The sequence below is a fragment of the Puma concolor genome, chromosome A3 (assembly GCF_028749965.1).
Source record: "Puma concolor isolate L17-30 chromosome A3, mPumCon1.1.hap2, whole genome shotgun sequence".
Classification (NCBI taxonomy): domain Eukaryota; kingdom Metazoa; phylum Chordata; class Mammalia; order Carnivora; family Felidae; genus Puma; species Puma concolor.
Genome location: NC_141669.1, coordinates 129,751,657 through 129,772,380, shown reverse-complemented (window position 1 = coordinate 129,772,380; position 20,724 = coordinate 129,751,657). Strand labels below are relative to the sequence as shown.

Sequence of the window (20,724 nt, the reverse complement as noted above, 5' to 3'; positions counted from 1 at the left end):
TGCTCCCGAGGGCTCTGGAGCACTGATGCCTGAGGTCAGGTCTGAGCTCTGCCCCTTAGGAGCTGTGTGCCTTGGGCAAACGTCTTGGCCTCTCAGAGCCCGTTTCCTCATCTACAAAACAGGGTTGGTAGTAATACCTACCTCATGAGGTTGTTGGGAAGATTAAATTAGTTAATACTTTGAAGGCAAGTAGACAGGGCCCACTCCAGAGTAAGCTCAATTCTTGGTCATTTTTTTATGACTCATTTCCTGGATTCCTTCTTTAAGCTCCCCACCTGCCTGCCCCCCACCAACACCCAATGCCGTATTTCCCAGCTGGGGCACTGCCCAGTACGTCCAGCCCCACCTCTCAGCTCTGTTTCTTCCCAGCAACCAGAGGGATCCTCTCCACCACATTTCTCCGTGCTCAACACTGGGACGGCGGCCCACTGTCCCCAGGCCAGCATCCCCACAAGGGGCCGGCACTTGTCCCAAGCCACCTCTTGGACTGCCCTCATCCTCCCGCTCTGCCCTCCAGCCAGAGCCACCCCCAGCCCTCTGAATGTTCAGCCCAGCCTGCCTCTGGCCCTTTGAACATGCTGTTCCCTCTGCCTGAACTAGATCTTCCTCCTGTGGGAAGTCGTCTGGGGCTCCCTGGGGCTGCCACATGCTGCTGACTTAGGGCGCCGTGCTTCCCTCATCGCAGCACCTGTTGAAAGGACGGATGTGTCAGAGTCCCCAGCCACACTGGGAACACGTCGGAGGCAGAAACAAAGTCTGAGGCATCCCTCTTCTGCAAGACCAGCGTGGGGCCGGGAGGGGGGAAGGAGGGGAGGGGCGGGAACCTGGGGAGGGGAGGTGGCAAACTGGAGGCAAGTCAAGCTGAGGGGAGTTAAATCGAGGTGAGATGGGGTGAGTCGAGGACAGGAGGTGAGCTAAGCTGAGTTGAGCATGAAACTGAGTGGGACTGACTCGAGCTGAACCGAAGGGGGCTGAGGTGAGTCGAGGTGAAGGGAGCCGAGCTGAGGTGAACAAACTAGTTGACATAAGGTGAGCTGAGTTGGGTTGACTGGGTTCAGCCGAGCTGCGTTTTAAACTGAACCGAGTTATCCTGCATTGAGCCGCACGGAGCTGTTGTAAACCGAGTGGAAATGGGCTGAGAGGGGTTAGGTGGGGAACTTAACCGAGCTGAGGCTACTCCCAACTGAGTGAGATGAGTTTTGTTGAGTTGGCTTGACTTGAGGAGTTGAGTCAAATCAAGTTCTGGTGAGTTTAAACTGAGTTGGGTTCAACTAATGTTTCTCAGCTTTTGGTTACTGCTGCTGTTGCCCCCAAGGAGCATGTTTTTAATGTTTGTTTGTTTGTTTGTTTGTTTGTTTGTTTGTTTGTTTGTTTTGAGAGGTGGGGGAATGGAGAGAGCGAGGAGAGAGAGAGAATCCCAAGCAGGATCCTCACTGTCAGCGTGGAAACCCGATGCAGGGCTCAAACTCACGAACTGCGAGAATCAAAGAAATCAAGAATTGGATGCTTAACTGACCGAGCCACCCAGGAGCCCCAGGAGCATTTTTAGACACCTCTTTCCCAACTGCCCCCCCTGAGAAATTATAATTCCACAGATACAGTGAGCAGCTGTTTACGGCTTATGGATGTGTCTGTGCTTTATACATAAACAAGTATTTTTCCCTCCATAAGAATCAGTGTCCACCCTCTTGGGGGCAATATCACCCCCCCCCATGCCCACCCCACTGCCCCTGAGGACATGTCAGTTAGGCTGAGCTGAGGTGAGCAGAGGGACGCCTCTTCAAAGGGGAGCAGTCGGGGCTTCCTGGAGGAAGGGGCCTCCGACTGGGTGCAGGCAGCTGTGAGGCAGAGGCAGAGGCCAGGCCAACCTCAGCTCCAATTCCCCTTGCACCCTGCACGGTTCCCTACAGCCCCTATTTCCTCACCTGTGCAATGGAGATATAATAACAGAAGGAACAATAAACACACAGGCCCTGAAGCAGCTATAAGCTCAGCCTGTTGAGTTGAGCTGAGGGAGGCCCATGTGGCTGGAGGAGTGAGGAAGAGATAGACAGAAGGAGGTGAGGTCCTTATGGGACCCGAGGAGGAGTTTGGGTTTTATCTTAAGGGCCATGGGGAGCCATGGAGGATTCACGACCTGCATGGAACTAAAAGCCTCTGGATGGAGCCACAACGGACTCCCCACAGGACAGCGCATGTGATTGGTGAGCCGAGCCATGTGTCCCTCTCTAGCTGCAAGGGAGGCTGGAAAATGAGTCTCATATTCTCAGCATCCTTTGTGGGAGGTGGAATCTGCTTATAGAGCAGGGAATTCTCCAGACATCAGAAGGAGATTCAGATTCAGGACACATAAAAAAGGGGGCCCAAACTGCCCAACAGTAACAAAAAAAGAAGGAAGGCAGAGTGCTATGGGGCTGGTTGGGTGGAAAGAGAAAGGCTGGGCCTGACAGAGGCTGCCCCCTGCCCCAAGAGCCCAGGCCGGCCCCACCATGTGCAAAGCCACCCCCATTCCCCAGCCTAGGACAGGGGCCCTGGGAACACACTGCTGGATCCCAGGACATCGTGCCAAGAGTCACTGCCTTCGTTGCTTGCTTTAACCATTAAAAAGCTGTTCTATCAGCATCCATGGTGGACCGAAGGGGCCATGGGTGGGACAGCCCCTAAGCAATGCACACACCGAAAGACCCACCCCCTCTTTAACAAAAGACAGCCTCCAGAGCCAAGCCGACCACGGGTCCCACCACGGGCCAGTGACTGCACCTCTCTGCACCTCAGTTTCCTCACCGTGAAAGTGGCAGAACCACACCTACTGTGAGCCAGCTGCCAGAGTGGGTGCATTATACCTACAGTCCCAATCCCCACAGCAAGCCAGGGCGGCAGAGCTAGAACTCAGACCCAGCCAACCCTCCAACCCTGCTGTCAGCCACGAGGCCATAAGGCCAGAGAAGGCTGATCACTGCGTTTTGAGCACCTACTCTGTGCCAGCCACTGTGCTAAGCACTCACGTGGATTCATGTACTTCATCCTCATGATGAACTCCATGAGGTCGAAGCATCTCCACCTCTGGGGCACCCAGGTGGCTCAGTCGGTTGAGCAACCGACTTCAGCTCAGGTCATGATGTCACAGCTTGTGAGTTCGAGCTCCTTATCGGGCTCTGTGCTCACAGAGCAGAGCCTACTTGGGATTCCCCATCTCCCTCTCTCTCTGCCCCTTCCCCACTCGCCCCTCATTTTTCACCGTTGGCAACTCATTTGACTCTCTGTCTTGCTCTCAAAATAAATAAACGAACTTAAACGAAAAGACATTCCTCCTCCATGACACCTTCTCCAAGACCCACCCACCTCTGCCACCCCTGCCCCATCAGCACACACCCCCTTAGCACTCAGGTGGGCTTTTCCACGTACTTGTTCACCATGGGCTGTGAGCCCGTTACTCACAGCCTTCTTCCCTTGATACTCCCTCTCCCATCCCCCCACCCACCAGGCCCTCCCACAGGGGATCCTGGACCAGAGCCAGAGCCCCACCTGCCCCGTGAGATTAATTAAGCCCCCAACAGTGACCTGCGTCCCGGGTCCAGGGCTCACGCCTGGTGACCTCAGCTGGGTGTGGCGAGGGTGGGAGGGATGGGGAAGCAGCAGAGACGTTCTGTGGGATGGTGGGATCCCCCCCACCATCTGCCTGCTCCCTGAGAGAAGCTTTGGCAATCACAGAAGGCAGTGGGTTTACCAAGAAAAGGAGGAAGAAAGCACAGGCAAAGGGCAAGAAGCTCATGGCGTGGGTGAATCAACAACACCCAGTGGGCGGGTGGAGGTTGGAGAACGGGCTTCCAGAGTTGCTGGCCTAGAAGGGGGTCAATAGCCCAGGAGCGGGGTCAAAGGCAGAAGGACCTCGGCTGAGAGGAGAGGGGTGCACCACTTTTGAGCACACATGTGCCAGCTGTTATCCACCCAGCTCCATTTAGTGTAGGTACCCACAACCCCCTTTAGTGCAGCAAAACACTGAAGATCAGAAAAGTAGAGTGACTTTTCCCAAGTCACACACCATCCGAGGCGGAGCAGGGATTCAAATCAAAGTCTACGGCTCAGAAAAGGAGTCAAAAGTACAGTCTTTACAGTCAGATCTGGGCTTCCCCACTTGTAACCTTGGGCATATCACAATTCCTCTCTGGGCCTCAGTTTCTCTGTAGGCACAATGGACATAATATGACAACCTCATAGGTTGTCAGGGGGCATCTATGAGCCAGCACAGAGTGTGTCTTCAATCGGAAAGGGGTACTGTAAGGCTGGTAGTGTGGGCTCTAGTTGAATGCCCCCATTACTGGAGAGCTCAGTCTCTCACAAAATAGATTTTTTTTCAGCCATAAAACTTCTCCTTATTCTGAACTAAATAAAACCTGCCTTCTCCTGGGACCATCCCAGGCTGGCCACGGAGACCCGTGTCCTCTACTCCTCCTCTATAAAATGGAATGAGGCCACTGACCTTGCAGAGAGGGTTCAGTCACTTGACATTTACTGGACTCCTACTGTGTGCCAAGTAGTGGTCTCAAACCGGGGACACAGAAGTAAATAAGACCAACAAAGTCTCTGATATCATGGGGCCGATGCTCTACAGAGAGGAGACAGACCTTAAGCACATACACCCTTAAGAAATAGGACCACTAGATAATCATTTGGGAGATCTAAATACCAGAAGCATCTAAACAACAGAGGACATTTAGAGTTTATTTTTCTGATCATCCATTTTGAAAATGACATCATTACATAAATCAGATGATGTTCCTTCTCAGCTCAAAACACTTCCATGGCTCCCACTGCCTTCAGGATCACGTCTAGATGCCCTAATGTAGCCGATGGGGCTCTGTGTGATCCGGCCCCGACAGACCTCTCTGGCCTCACCCCCCGTCCACTCTACTTGAGCCACAGGGGCCTCCTCACCGTTCCTCTAACACGACAAACTCCTTCGGTTCTCAGGGCCGCCATGCATGCCATTCCCTACACCTGAGGCTCTTCCGCTCGCTCTCCAACTGGCCAATTCCTCCAGACAGTCGCCACCCTCAACCCCAGGTAGGCACATCTGGGCTCTGTCTTGCCCATCAGCTTGGCTCACTTGGCCTCCTTCCCCCGGCCCCTGCAAAGATCCACGCAAAACGGAAAGAAAAATAGCCAAGAAGGAGTGTGAGTCATTTGTTTACAGGCTAATTAATTACTAAGCTCGAAAACTTGATTCCCATTCTTCCTTTTTTCCCCCTCTCTGCCCTTTGAGAATGTTTGGAATCTACATTGTTTCCCAACGCAAAAGTATGTCAAGTTTATTTTTAGCAAACGCACATGATGGCTGGGACTGTTATTCATCCCCCCCCCTGCCCCCTGCGTCAGTGGGGAGCTGGCCACAGAGACTGCGGGCTGCTTAATGCTCTTCAGATGTGGCTCCTGGGAGACCAGGAGGTCTGTAACGTCTCTGTGGGCCTGGGGTCAGTGAGACCCAAGCTGGGTCCAATGCAAAGGGACTGGAGGTAGAGGTTCCAGGTTGCAGTTTCTCCTCCTGACCAGAGGAGGTGCTGTGGGGGGTGTATTTTGTCCCAAGCTGGCTGAGCAAATACCTTTTCTCTGGACTAGCAAGTGGGGAATTGGGGTATTTCGGCCACTTGTCCCTCCACTTCCTGCCTTTACAGGGGCAGTGGGAGAACAGCTCACGCTCTGTCAGGCTGATACTGTGCCTTCTCTGCTCACTCCCCACCCCACCTCCCTGCCAGCCAGCTCTGCCCACCCCTCCTGCTCCCAGAGAGCCCCAGATGGCAGCCGGTCCGGGGAGCCCCTTGCCAGGGGCTTCCTTCCAAGATAGCCGCCTCCAGTCCCTGTCCCGGGATGGGGGCCAGCAGGTACCCCAAGGGGATAAGAAAGGACCTGCCTCCAGCAGACACTATTTCCCAGCAATAAAGGTGACGATATGGCTGTGCAGTGGAAGACTGTCATCCCCAGAAGGCAGGACTCTATCTCTCATGGCCTCCCTGTGCCCCAGTACCTGGTATACAGTGGGTGCTCAGTAAAGACTTGTTAAATGATTGTGACCTGAGTTTCAGATTCACCGTGCAGTATCGACTAAGCCACTTGCCTTTCCTGAGCCTCAGTTTCCCATCTTGCAAGTAGGTAACTGACCTCTAACCCTGGAGCGGGGTTGGCAAACTCAGCTGCCGCCAGGAGCCAGGCAGGGGCACAAAAGTGAAGGAGGCGGGGGGACAAACATGGCCATTTCTTGCCTGTGGAGACAACCTCTCTGCTCTAGTGCACAGCACTTGTGACCCCAGAATTCCTGGATCTCCCCATCTCTCAAGGGAAGCCAGAAATCTGGCTGTTTGTATACAACGTCCTCATTTTTCACTGTTGGCAACCCATTTGCCTTTCAGCAAAAGCACCACACAGGCCAAACCCAATGCACCTCAAGGCCGACCCAGCCCATGGGCCACCAGTTTGAGTCCTTGGTGGTGAGGATGTTGTGGCTCAGTAGGCCTTGAATGGGCCTGTCACGCCCCAGCCCGGGACAGGGGGTTGGGATGGAGAAGGCAGCACAAGCCTCACCCCAGGTGGGAGTAGCTATTATCCCGGCTTATGGGAGGCCCAGGCCAGACTCGTCGGTGCTGGGGCTGTGGGCATCGCCTGCGGACCTTTGCCCTCCACTTAATTAAGGAAGCTGATAATAATCTAGGTGGAGCATGGAGATAGGTCGAGAATGAGTTAGCAAACTGCGGCCGCCAGCTGATTGTATCTATTGTAAAAAGCCTAGATATAATATCAGATTAGTACACTTTGTGTGCCTATTATAACACCGTGTCATTATGGGACGTGTGATAATTAAGGCCCGAGTGGGCCCCCTTCTCTCTCTGACTTTGCAGGTCTAGGCACCGAGGCTCCTCTTAACTCCCTCCTGGCCGTGACTGGCCCCGAAAATGGGGCAGGTGAGGCGAGCCCCGATCAGCCAGCCACTGACACCCCCCCACAGGGATCCAGGCCTCGTGCTGGGCACTGGGGACAGAAGTGTGACCAAGGCAGACCAGGTCCTGTCCTCAGAGAGCTCAGCATCTGGGCAGAGGAAGGCTGATAATTAGGGAAGCAAAACAAAACAGCACTCGCGGCCAGTGCCATCACGGAGCTGGGTAGAGGGTTTGGGTGAGAGCTGGGCCATCGGGGAGCCTCTTGACAGGGTGGCAAGGGAAGCCCCTCCAGCTGCATCCTGAGGGTGGGGGAAGCATGCTCCGGGCACCAACCTCAGGCCACCGGCCGGAGGAAGGGGGGCTCGTGAGGTTTGCTGAGGCATGATCTGGGCTGATACGGCCCCTCCCGCCCACCCATTCACTGACTGAGCAAATCTCTGTGGAGCACCTACTATGTGCCAGGCCTGGGCCAAGTGCCAAGGGAGCATGGTGAACAAAGCAGACATTAGTCCCTGCCCTGAGGAAGGGGACAATCTAAGGAAGAAGACAGACGTTAAACAAATAAACAAATGTATAATGATGGCAAGTCAGGAAGAAGGATTAAAGGGCTGAAGGTGACCGTGGAGGTGATACTTTGACAGGGTGACCATGGAAGGCTTCCCTGAGGAAGTGACATTGAGATGAGATCTGAATAAAGTGAGAGATCCAGCTGTGTGAAAGAGACGGGGGGGAAAAAGCATTCCAGGCAGAGAGAACAGCAAGTACAAAGTCCCTGGGGCTAGATCAGACTTGGTGTGTTAGAAGAACAGCACGAAGGCCAGTGGGACTGAAGCAAAGTGAACAAGGGAGAGAGAATGGTGGGGATGAGGTCAGAAAGGCAATGGGGCCAGATGAAGCAGGGTCCTGTGGCCCTTGTAAGGACTTCAGCTTGTGCTCTGAGATGGGAGCCATGGAGGGTTCTAGGCAGAGGCAAGATCTTACTTAGGATCCACCTGGATTGAACAGCATCCCTTTGGCTGTGGATGGAGAATGGACTGAGTTAAGGCAGGAGCAGCGAGACCAGAGGGGAGGTGTTTTGAATCCCATGTGTAAGTGCAAGAAGGGAATCTGGTTGGATTCTGGATGTATTTTAAAGGTAGAGCTGACAAGGGGGCACCTGGGTGGCTCAGTCAGTTGGGCATCCGGCTTCGGCTCAGGTCACGTTCTCACGGTTCGTGGTTCGAGCCCCGCGTTGGGCTCTGTGCTGACAGCTCGGAGCCTGGAGCCTGCTTCAGATTCTGTGTCTCCCTCTCTCTCTGCCCCTCCCCTGCTCACGCCCTGTGTCTGTCTCTCAATAATGAATAAACGTTAAAAATATATATATATATATATATAAAAAGGTAGAGCAGACAAGATTTCCTGACCAATTATTGGATGTGGGGCAAGACATGAATCAGATCACCCCAAGGCTTGGGCCCGAGCACCTGAAAGGATGAAGCTGCTGAGAGTAGGGAGCTGGACTCGGTGGCTGGGTCTGTCCTCTGCTCACTCCCCGAAAGCCCCTTGCCGACCCCCACCCCAGCCTCTTTCAGGTCAGGGCCGTGAAGGGAGAGAGTGAGGAGTTGGCCCCACCCAGGCCTCTGGGCAGGAAAGGGGCACCCAGGGCCTGGCCGCAGGATGACACAACACTTAATAATTTCTCCCCTGAGTTTTGCAATGAGCACCCTTTATCGGCTAGTGAAGAGACTGAGGTTTTGCAATAGCCCCAGTGGGTGATCACGGCTGGTGCCAGGCCAGAGGGATATCAAGCCAGGCCACCAGCATCTCCTTGACCCACAAGGATTGAGCCCCAAATGGGCCATCCAGGGCTGAGCCATCATGGCGGCATGGAGGGCTGGGAGTGAATCCCCGCCTCAGACCCACCAGGTTCAAATCTAGCACCTCCACTTGGCTGGTGACATCGGGCAAGTCACTTCCCCCTCTGAACCTCAGCTCTTCCTCTAAAAAAGAGGGGGCAATTAAAGGAATTATTTTTAAATTACTCTAATACTGTTATCCAGCATACCTTTCAACAAGTACTGAGCACTGACCGGTGTCCCTGGCCCGCTGCTGAGTCCTCTCTGTGCATCATCTCATTTGATCCTCATATCAACCTTTAAGCTGTTCTTATCCTATTTTACAATGTGAAAACTGAGGCCCAGAGAGGGAGTGACTGCCCCCAGGTCACCTCACCTGTCGGGTGTGGAGCAGGGACTCTGACCCAGGCCTGTCTGACTTCAAACCTGGTTCTATCATTTAGGAAGTCAGTACAGCTCTCGGAGGCTGTTTCCTCATCTGTAAAATGGGAATCACAAACTCAATGGAGTTAAGCAGTGCCTCCCACACGGGGCTGCTGTCTAGCACCTGCAAGGCACTCAGAACACGGCGGCCGTCACAATTATGACCGAAATCGTTGTTCCTGACCAGCACTGCCCCAGGGGCGTCTGAGCCAGGATACCGCCCTCCCTCTCCTCACTGCCCAACCTGGCTATGTTGTGCAGGGACAGGACAGGGGCTCTGGAATTACACCCATGGCCCAGATCCCTCCTGCCTTGCCGCTGTGTCCCTGGGCCCATCACCGGAGTGACAATTCCCACCGTCCCAGGCCATTTACAGGACAAAGAAGGCCACTGGGTCAAGGATAATCCCGGTGTGTTGGGCACCTCAGGACAGTCCTGTGAAAGAGGGTCACTTAGCCCATCTGGCAGAGGAGGACAGAGAGGCTCAGGCTGGACACCAAGCCAAAGAGAAGCGGACAGGGATGTTGCTTCCACTGTGACATGCCCTCCAACCACTCAAGGCACTGATGGCAAAAGCTCTCCTGGCAATGTCTCTCTCTCTCTCTCTCTGTGTCTCTCCCCTCTTTATCTCCCTGTCTCTTCTTCTCCCTGTGTCTCTCAGCCCGACTCTCAAAGTGTGGCTCCCTGTGTCTCTCCTCTGTGTCTCTGTCTCTCCCCCGATATCTCAAGCCCAAGCCGCCTCTGCCCTACGCGCTCACCCTCCGGGCCCACCCACCTCCTCTCCACGACTGGCCATAAACATTTACTGATGGAAGGCGGCTCGAAGCAGCCACCCAGCCCCACCTCCCCCCTAACACCCCCCCCCCCCGAGGGCTCCCCAGGGAGAGAGGGCAGGTAAGGGATCCACATGGAAAACGTCCCCAGTTCAGGGTCCACGGCTCACGGCCAGCCTTGGCTGGGCGCCACATGGAGTCCCTCTTTCCCGGCAAGGGCAAACTCCGCCCACCACCCTGGGGGGGAATGCTGATTGGCTCAGGTCAAACATGGCCCCCCTCTCTCCCCTTGCAGTGATTGGCTGCGGCGAGATCTGGAATGCATCTGCGGCCAGTGAGATGGGGAAGTCTGCCAAGGGACTTCTGGGAATAGTTTCTTCATTCTTAAGAGGACATGTGAGGGCCTTTTCCTGTCTTGGCCATGGCTGTGCCACAAAGAGATGGCAGGAACTTTGGCACTACAATGGAGCTGTGAGGAGCTGGGCCGGGAGGAGATGGCAGGACCAGGAGACAGGAAGAACGTGGGGCCTCGATGATGCCCAGCCCCCCAGCCTCCAGCTCACCCAGCCATTACTCATTCAATCATTCAACAAATATTTATTGAGCACCTACTGTGTGGCAAGTCCCGAAATGGGCACTGGGGATGCGGCAGGGAACAGAGTCAACATAATCTCTGTCTTGCATTCTGGGGTAAGGGACAGACCTCAATTGAGTAAACATCTGGGAAAATGTAAAACTACGGCCATAATGAGGGCTGCAAAGAGAGATCTATGGAGGTGAGACCAGAAAAGGGGATCAAGAAGGCTTCCCCGAGGAGGTGTCTTGGGTGGGGTTACCCAGAAGCAGAGCCTGAAACAGAGACTGGAATGCATGTGATTCATTAAGGAATGCTTTGGGGAGAAAAGGAGGAAGCGAAACAGGACATGTGGGAAGAGCTAAGCTAGGATGTGGTCTCAACCGATGTCTAGCTTCAGCCTAATCCCATGGGGAGCTCTGGAGCATGAACTGTGCCTCAGAGTGGATCCCACCTTGAACTAAGGGGGCTTTGTTCTTCTAATTTAATCAGTCATTGGTTGTGTCTGCTTTTGTTTGAGGGTGAGAGGACCACACAGACAGGGCAGCTCCTGTTCAGCGAGAGCTCCAGAAAGAAGCTGTAGCTAGGAGCTCATAGCTCCTAGCCAACATTGCACAGCAGCTGAGAGATGAGCGCAGGGTCCAGTGTAAGGGTATTTGGGTGGGTCACCACAGTACCCCCTTCAGGAGGGCCCCCTGATCTGAGAGCTGGGCACTAACTGGTGAGGAGCAGAGAGGAAAGCATTTCAGCGGTGGAGGCAGCATGTGCAAAGGCCCTGAGGCAGGCAGGAGCCACATTTACTGAAAGAAAACCAAAGCAACTCTAGAAGGGTGAATGAGAGCAAGCGTAGCAGGAGATTAGGAGACACGGGCTGGCTACCATGCAGCACCTGCAGGTCGTGATTGGGAAGTTAATCCTGATTCTGAGGGCAGCAGGAGTCACGGGAGTCTGTTGAGCAAGGGAGGATGGTGACCCAGCTTACGTTTTTTAAGGCTCCATCTGGCAGCACTCAAAGAATAGACCTAGGACTGAGACCGGGAGCAGAGATCATTTGGAGGCTATTGTAATCACTCAGGTGAATCACCCAAGCTTGAATGGTCGTGGGGGTAGAAAGCACAGAGAGGTGGGAACAGGATGACGCAAGACTTTAGGAGGTGACAGTAATGGTAGTTATTGATGGCTTCCCACAAGTCAGGTGCTGTTCCAGGCACTTCGCAGAGAGTATCTCATTTAAGCACATCCCTGTGAAGTAGAAACTCTTGTTTTCTCTGCTTCACAATGAGGAAACTGAAACATGGTGGGATCAATGCCCTAGAAATGGCTCAAACCCTCACATGCCAATACTTTCTGCCCCACCTGGATGGGCCCAGGACACTTGTAAGCCTCAGGCATCCAGGGTACCTTGGGGCAGGGCTCCCCTCCACAACCTCCAGGAGGGAGCACATGGGAATCCAGCCATGTGTCACCGATCACTTTCTCATTTCAGCCTCCTTGCGAAGTCAGTGTGATCACATCCATGGACTCCCAGCCACAGACCCATTTCTACCGAGTTCCTCACTCTCTCTCATGGGGCAAAACACCGCCTTGTGTGAGCCGGGGACCCAGAGAGAGGCAGGGACTTGCCCGAGGCCACTCAGCATGTCCCTGGTGCAGGTGCCTGCAGCTGAGGTGAGGCCACCAGGCCCTGTGCTGTTATCTGTGGCCAGAGGCAAGAGGCCCAGTGGGACACCTGGGGCCCCTGATACAGTGGCCTGTGGCCCCAGCCTCCCTGAGGACAGGCAGGACATGCCCAGCCTAGAGATAATCAAGACCAGATTCTGGCCAGTGATTCATTACAACACCATGTCCAGGGCTGCCCCCATGGAGTCTGAAGACTCAGAGGCAGGATCGGCTGCGGCTGGGGGAAGGGACGGGGATGGGGAAGGGAGACACAGGGGTCAGCAGAGTCCCTTTCTAGAAGGAATCCCACAGCACAAAAAATGTCCAGGCCACTTCTTGTCCCGGCTTGCTTGAGGGGCACCTGCTGTGTGTCAAGTCCTGTGGGACACAGTGGTGACCAAGCAGACCTGGCACCTGTCCTCAGGAAGCCACACTTGCATGGAGGAAGCAGGCGTCAAATAAGGAAACCCATTAAGAGAACGGGTAGTGCTGAGTGCTGGAAGGAGACATGCAGGGACTGCACAGGAACGTACCAGGGAGGCCTCCCCCATGAGGTGACTTTGAGCTGAGGCCTGAAGGATGTGTAGGGAGAGCTCTGGGAGAAGGCGGAAGAAGAGGAGGCTAGAAAGGGATACAGCATATGCAAAGGTCCTGAGGTGGGCCAAGTGTGCAGTTTAAGGGTAAGAAGACGGAAAGGGAAGGCCACAGTGATGAGGCAAGAGCATGAACAGACGAGCAGGTGGGTCGTGAGGAGATGAGGCCAAGATGAGGAGTTCAGGTTATAGCTTACGGGCCACGGGAGCCATGGAATGCTGTAGGCAGCAGATGTGACCAGACTGGAGTCCAGTGGATCGGCTGTACAGGATGGCACGGAGGGACCTGAGGAACTGCAGACCCTAAATCCTGAGGGCCCAGGTCTCCTCACTTCCAATACACAGGCTCTAACAGCCAGCAGGCAGAGGCCCGGCTGGCCAACCCCAGGCACCCTGTGGCCCCTGGCCGTCTGCCCCCACCTGGACCTCCTAGGGAACATTCCAGACAGCGATTATCTCAGTTCTGAGCACTAATTAGCCTGGTTTCACCTCAGGCCTTCCCAGGGCTGCTCTGAGAGGGCCCCCTGGGGAGGCAGCCTCCAGGTACGAGGTCCCAAAGGAGGACTGGAGGGATGAGAAGTAAGGGACCCTGAGCTGCTTCCTAGGACTACTCGGGCCTGCAGCTACAGCCCCAGAGGTGTGGACAGTGCCCAGCTGCAGATGGCTCCAGCACCCTCGGCCCCTGCCCCCCACCCTCCTTCCTTCGTACTCCGGCGCCTTGACCAGCCCCAGGCACCTGGCCAGTGAGCCCAGCCCCCAGCCCAGTCCAGACCCAGACCCAGACCCAGACCCCGAGAGCTCCACCATTTCCTTCCGTCTCACCGATTTCTCTGCTTCTCCCAGCCTGAAGCTGGCTCTGTGCGTGTGTATGCGTGTGTGTCTTTCTCTTCCCCTGTCTCTTCTCTTTCACCATGTCTCCCTCCTGCCCTCTTTCTCTGTCTCCCTGCCTTTCCTTCTTTTCTGTTTCTCCTTCTCTCTCTCTCTGTGTCTCTGTTTCTCTGTGTCCTCGTCCCCCGACCCTAGCTCAATGCCGTCATTCTCCCCTTTCCCTTGGTCTCCAGCCTGAAGCTGGCGGGGGGCGGGGGGGGGGGGGAGGATGCTCTTCTGGTCCCGGCCCCTCAGGGGCACCAGGTAGGGGTGAGTGTCCCTGAGCAGCCTCCAGGCAGAGGAGTGAAGACTCTGCCTGCAGAGACTGCTCCAACCCTGCTGGTTTTTCCAGCTCAGCCCCACCCTGGACCAGGCTGCCCCCTCCCCGGGACCCACCCTCTCTGGGTCGAGTGGGGCTACTGGAAGGTGAGGCCCAACCAGGAGTGCCCCGGGAAATGGAAGCCGAAGCAGGATCAGGTTGCCTGGGCCGTCCATGCTGACCAGGCCCAGGCTAGAAGCTGTACAGCCCCATGTACACAAGGGGAAACTGAGACTCAGAGAGGGCGTAGGGTCACACAGCTAGTTAGGGTCAGAATTCCAACCCTGGACTCAAGAAGGGATTCGGACAGAACCAAGGGTATTCTTCCTGCTCCTCCCCGGAGGCCACCCTGGCCCATTTCTTGTGTGTCCTTCCAGAAGTGTCCGTACGTATCCCTAGAAATGGCAAGAGCTCTAATCTGCACCTGCTTGTTCACTCCACCATATCTGGAGATCTTGTCTTATCAGGACCTTCTTCCTTATTTCTGGGTCCTCCGGGGAGTGGACCAGCCCCAACATACTCAACCAGCTCCACCAATGCACACCCCAGTTGTTTCTAGTCTGTGTTTTAGAGAAACTGTCACAGCAGCCCCATCCCCCACAGCACACACATGCATGCACATGCACACATCGGGCTGCTGAGCCGTGGGACCCAGTCATGCTGGAAGGTGGCACTGAGTCTCACCCGGAAATGAGGTCAAAATCCTGGAGAGGAGCTTGTTCAAACTGCAGATTTCTGGGCCTGCTCCAAAGCACCTGATGTGGGAGCTTATGTGGAGGGACCCTGGAATCTGCATTTTCTGCAAAGTCCTCTGGAGAAGAGAGACTCAGAGAGCCAGGGGACGTGGCAAAATAGTGGGCTGTCCAGCTGGGTTTTCATGCTCCGTTCTTGGCTCCTAGGGAATGCCCTGCCCCCCCCCCCCCCCACTCTCAGCTGCTCCCTTTTTTTCTGTTCATGTGGTGAGGCTCCAGAAAAATTGGGAGGGAACGGAAAGGGTTCAATGCAGTGAAATAAAAGCAACAACGAAGCTGAAAAACCAATAGATGGGGAAACAGAGGCAAAGAGAGGCAACAGGATACACCCATGACTCCACTGGCCTTGGTGTTAATGGGACGCAAGGCTGAACCTGAACCCAGGTCTCTTAACGCTTAGGCCAGGAGCTTTCTGTTCCACTCCACCCACCTCAGTTCTGTCTCCTGTCAGCTAACCATTGCTTACCCACGCACCCACCGTCCCTCCTCCATCTGTCCCTGCTTATGCCATCACCCAGCCCACCCCACCTGCCCGAGTCCATCCACCCGTGTGTCCGTTCGTCTGTCCATACCACCAACCACCTCCTCCGCCCTCCGTCCCAGTATGCGCTGTTCCAAGTGCTGGGAACACAGCAGCCAGACGGCAGACTATTCCTGTCCCAGGAGCTCCGCACCTATGAGAGAGACTGACCATAGACAGATAATCACACACATACAGACCCCGAACGGGGGTCCTGGCTGAGAATACTGTGCACAGGAATGGAGGGGAGCCGTGGGGAGGCGGGGGTCAGGGGAGGCCTCCCTGGGTGAGGACATTCTCCCCTGAGGATTGAGTAACGGGTAGGCATGAACCTGGTAAGAAGGGGAAGGAAAGACAGAAAGAGCACTGACAAGCTGGAGGGATGGGGGAGGCCCAGGAAAGGTGCAGGTGTGAGCAGGGCACCCTGGACACAGTGAGGACGTCTGACTGGCGCCCCAGCTACGGAGGGGAGGGAGGGGGTGAGAGGATCAGAGGGGCCAGGATAGAGCGGAAACCACCGAGGCAGGAATCAGGCTGCTGGGAAGTCCATGGGGGGGGGTGGGGGGGCGGGAGGGGGCAGGAGGTGGGCGCTGGGGAGTGGGGAAGCTCCACTCAGGGCCAGGTCTGCCTCCTGCCTCTCCCCCCAGGACAACCAGCCCCAGCCTGCCCTCCCAGCCAGAACACTGTTTCCCTGGGCCCCTGCCAGCTCCCAGCTCCCTGCCAGCCCCGGCCTGGCCTCCTCCTCCCACTCACCTGCTGATCCTGCTCCACTGCAGGGGGTGGGGGGGGGTGAGGGGTCCTGCCTCCTCACCCCCAGCTCATCCAGGGGAACCAAGCCCTCCATGGGGGGAGGCGGCAGTAGACGGGTCCCCTCAGGCATCACCGAGCCTGCCAGGAGCCCTTTAAAGCTGAGCAGGTCACTCCATCTAAAGCCTCCACATACTCTCGGCGGTAACTCAATGTGTTTATCGAGTGCCTGCTGGATACCAGACCTTCCCACCAGTTCTTCCCCTGTGTGCTCTCCTCTCCCTGGCCGCCACCACCCCCAAACCCTGAGAGGAAGTCGAATCATATCCCTCCTCTGCTCGGAACCCCACCTCCCCACTAACCACATACACACATCGGCACACCACCCTGTCCCCCTCACTCACAACACTGCCCCGCATGGCCTCCCTGCTGCTCCTTGAACAGAGAAGCACGGTCCCACCTCAGGGCCTTTGCACTTGCCGGTCCCTCTTTCACCACATATCCCCACGGCTCTCTCCCTTAGCTCTTTTAGGTCTTTGCTTCCATATCACCGTCTCTCAGCAAGGCCTTCCCTGACCTCTTTCTTCAAATGCAACATCACACACACACAGACACGCACTGCACTTCTGTCCCTCCAACACTGCCCATCCGACCGACTGTATCCCCTACCCTGCAGATGTAAGCTCCATGAACACAAGACAAGGTTCTGGGGCTGCCTCATTTTGTGCTAGATTCCCGGGCTTAGCATAGTGCCTGCACGTGATAGGTGCTCAATGAAGTCACTCCTGGAGCACATCTTTGAGAGCCTTCTGTGGGCCGGGCTCAGTGGGCAGCCCAGAGAGGGCAGAGAACAAACTGAAAACCTTGTCGAATGAGGCTTCAGGGACCCCAGGTCCTCATGCAGCCACTTTCCAGTTATTGGGCCTCAGAAAAATACCAGAGGCTGAAGGGCAGCTGACCCCGCAGAGCAGAGCTTCCCTGGTGCCACCCCCCTGGCCCCTTGCAAGGACCCTGTGACCTCCAGTGTGATTCTTCTTCTCCGGAAATGCTGGGCTCGCTTCCTGTCAATGCCATATAGTCTGTGCTTCCACAGCTTTTACAAGAAACCCCAACCAACCCAAACCCACCCTGACGGACTTCTCAATTATGCACAATTGGGTTTGTGGTTATTTTTTCCTCTTGCTTCCATTGTTTCATTTACCAGCCATTTGTTTACTGGGCACCAAGCGTGTGGCCATCGTGGGGTATCATGGATGCCCGCGTGCAGACGGGACTGACGCACCGAGACTCAGAAACGAGGAGCAAGATGGGCGGGGAAACAGGTAGCAGTGTGAGGCCACCAGGTGTACCCCACAAGCGGGCACTGAGTGGGCTGGGTTGCTGAAAGTGTATCAACTCCTCTGGACCCAGGGCATGCTCCCATGAAAAGTTTACTTTTTCAAAAGTGTAACAGAGGGGCGCCTGGCTGGCTCAGCTGCAGTAGGACGTGCAACTCTTGATCTCAGGGTTGTGAGTTCGAGCCCCACGATGGGTGTAGAGATTACTTTAAAAATAATAATAAAATAATAGAAAAGTGTAACAGAAAAAAAGAAAGGGAGGACAACATTAATGCATAGGCGGCTACTGCACATGTTTGTACCCTCAAATGATACAATCGTGAGGAGAGGGCTGGCCGCGAGGTGAGTGGTTCAAGACTGACTTCAGCCTTATCGGAAATATTTTCATGTTTTAAGAAAATGGATGTGTGTATTATTAGCATCATTTTATGTCAAAATTTAATTGTGAAAGAGGTGAAAAGACAGGCCAGCCAGGGCATCAAAGAGCGGCTTGCACATACTGAGCACCTACTATGCCCTCGAGGGGAACACACTTAGGCCCACCAAGTCCTTAGGTCCCCAGGTTTCACCTTCACTCAGCCACCGATGGAAGCTGGGAGCCAGGAGACCTGGGTCCTTCTCATCTCCCTATGGCCCTGCACAAAGCACTTCTTCCCACTTCCCAGATGAGAAAACTGAGGTCAGCAAGGTTAGTGATGGGGACACCTACACTTAAAGAATGTTCCTGAACGTCCAAGGAAGCAACCCAGGTGAAAGTGCTGAGTGACCACGCCAGATGCCACAGCCCTGCCCGGGACCAGTTTCATGAAATGCCGAGGCCCTCATTCTGAAATCATGAAGAATTCCGAGATGCAACCGCAGAGCGTTAGGCCAAGGGGAGGGCCCTTGTGAGCACCGAGCCCTGCGTGACCATCCAGGCAGCCCACCCCCAGGCCTGCCTTGGCTTACCAATGACTTTTTCAAAAGCCAGAATGGAAATTAAGAGAGTTTTCTGAGTAACCTCCAGGCAGTCTGAAAGCTCCTTTCTCCAGAACTTTCCATTCCATGCCAGCTGTCTTAACATGCAGGTGTTTGTGAGGCCTAAGGGCAACAGAGGCTCCCCCTTTCCACACACAGCGATAATAAACAACAACAGAGGGCACCCTTTTTGAGTACTCAGCAAGTGAAGGCATCGTGTCGCGTTTTGTGCCCACCGTTCACCAGCGCTCTCAGGCACGTGCTCTCGCGGGCCGGCTCTGGAAGTGGAAACTGAGGCACACAGTGGGGAGCCACTCACCCCAGGTCGCACAGCCAGATGGGGGAAAGAGCTTGGGTTCACACACGGGCCCGTGGAGCTCCAAAGCCCACACACTGGCCCAGGAAGGAAGGCAAAGGACAGCAGGAGGCGGGCAAGGTTGGCAGGGCTTCCCCAGACCAGGGAGCAAGGCTTCGGGGACGGGAGCTGCTGGCCGGGCCGCCCTCTGTCCTACTGCTCCCTCACCCCACTTGGAGTCTTGAGCTCTGGGCTGCAATGGTCTTTGCCAGGCAGTGGTTTCGCCATCTCTGCCAGGCCCCGGGAAGCCTCGGGGAGCCAAACAGGGCTGTCCAGCCCAGTGAGTCCGGGCCAGAGCACTGGGTAAGGAGCACAGGCCAGGGTCACCCAGGCCCAAGTTCAAATCCTGCCGGTGCTACCCACCAGCTGTGTGACCTCAGGCAAGGTAATCCCCCTCTCTGAGCCCTTTTGTCCTTTCTGGTTTCTCCTTTTGAACCTCAGGTACCAAGGGCCAAGTTATCCAGCTCCTCAATTCATGACACATTGTCCTCATTGTCATGCGAGGCTCCTCCCTGGTTTTATTTATTCCCTTCAATCCCACCCCCCCTTCCCCGCCCACCTCGTTCCCCAGTGTTTGATGTGTATCTTTAATTTCTTTTTCTTTTTTTACTTTGATTTTGAGTCTAACTTATGCAAAATACAGAAAGGGAATCTGTCTTGGTGAGTTTTTATCTCAATGAATATTTATTTACATATGTATAAATTCATGTCACCACCACCCAGGTCAAGACAGAACTTCGGCAGCAGCCCAGAAGGCTCCCCCATCCCCCTTCCCAAGCAATAACTCCTCCACCCACAAAAGGAACCACTGTTTTGACTTCTAGATTCGTCTGACCTGTTCTCGGACTTCCTATCAGAGCAATCACACGGTACCTGGTCCTTTGCATGTGACTTCTTTTCCTAGTGCTTTCAAGATTCACCCATTGTGTGCGTGAATCAATAGCTCCCTCCATGGCGTCCTGAGTAGTAGTCTATTCACGGAGCCACTACAATTTGTTGATCTCCCATGCTGAAAGACATCTGGGTTGTTTCCGGCTTGGGGCTATTATAAATAAAACTGCCACAAACATGCTTATGGGTCTTTTTTTGTGGACATACGTTTTCGTGTCTCTTGGGTTTACTGGAGGTCAGGTGTTTTGGTTTGCTTTTAAAATCACTGTGGCATAACTTCTGAACTTACAGAAGAATTACTGGGGTTATGAGGAATGCCAGGATATCCTTTGCCCAGAATATTTACATTCTGTCCCCGTTCATCATTTCTCCTCTATTTATTTTCCTCTCTTGTCCTGAATTATTCAGAGTCTGTTGTAAACGTGATGTCCTTTGATCTCCAAGCCCTCCAGCATGTATCTCCTGACCCCCCACTACACACACACACACACACACACACACACACACACACACACACACAGAGCACACACGTTCAGGACACTTCTCATCAATTCAGCACCTCCATCAAATCCACATGCCATGTTCAACGTTCCATAATTGTCCCCAAAAAGGTCTACGATTTCTTTTCGGTCTAGGATCACACCTCACTTCCTTCGGTTGTATTTAGGCTCTTTCAACAGCTCCTAGTCTCTCCTTGACTTTCTTGTCCTTGACACTTTTGAGGATGACAGGCCAGATACTTTGTGGCATGCCCTGATGTTTCCTCACTGCCAGATTCAGGTCCTGTGTCTCTGTGTGGCTGTAACAGAAGCGATGCTGTGTTCCTGCACACCCGGTCCAATGGCACACACTCCCACCTCGTAGAGCTGTTACAAGGATTAAATAAGACACAGCCCAGGGCCCGTTTTTGTGCTTATTATCTCTCCTGCATTTGGAGGGAGGGCCAGACATGGGGTAAAGAACAAGCACAGGGCTGGCCCCGCCCAGACCTATCTCCTGTGCCCCAATCCTCACCCTGCGTCCTAACCCTTGCAACCAGGATGCAAAGAGAGACAAGAATGCGTAGGAGCTAGAACTCCAGCCAGACCAGGCTGGAGGCCCCTTGATGCTGGCTCAGCCTGGTCCCCTAACTAAGTGATGGGGACCTGAGGCACCGAACGTGCAGAGGGCTTCTGCCATGGCACACAGCGAGC

The 20,724-nt window shown here is 54.7% G+C and overlaps 2 long non-coding RNA genes across 5 annotated transcripts in view; one reads left to right on the top strand and one right to left on the bottom strand.

Moving 5' to 3' along the window:
- Positions 1–20,724, bottom strand: part of LOC147582792 (uncharacterized) — a 233,735-nt gene that overhangs the window by 171,014 nt on the left and 41,997 nt on the right. The gene's annotated exons all lie outside the window — the stretch shown is intronic.
- Positions 862–19,696, top strand: LOC147582794 (uncharacterized). 2 transcript variants are annotated; one of them, XR_015249518.1, is made up of 3 exons: positions 862–976; positions 4,972–5,064; positions 19,364–19,696. It is a non-coding gene; the product is annotated as an uncharacterized LOC147582794 (long non-coding RNA). The 2 variants fall into 2 exon arrangements; XR_015249517.1 differs by having other exon boundaries at positions 862–1,245.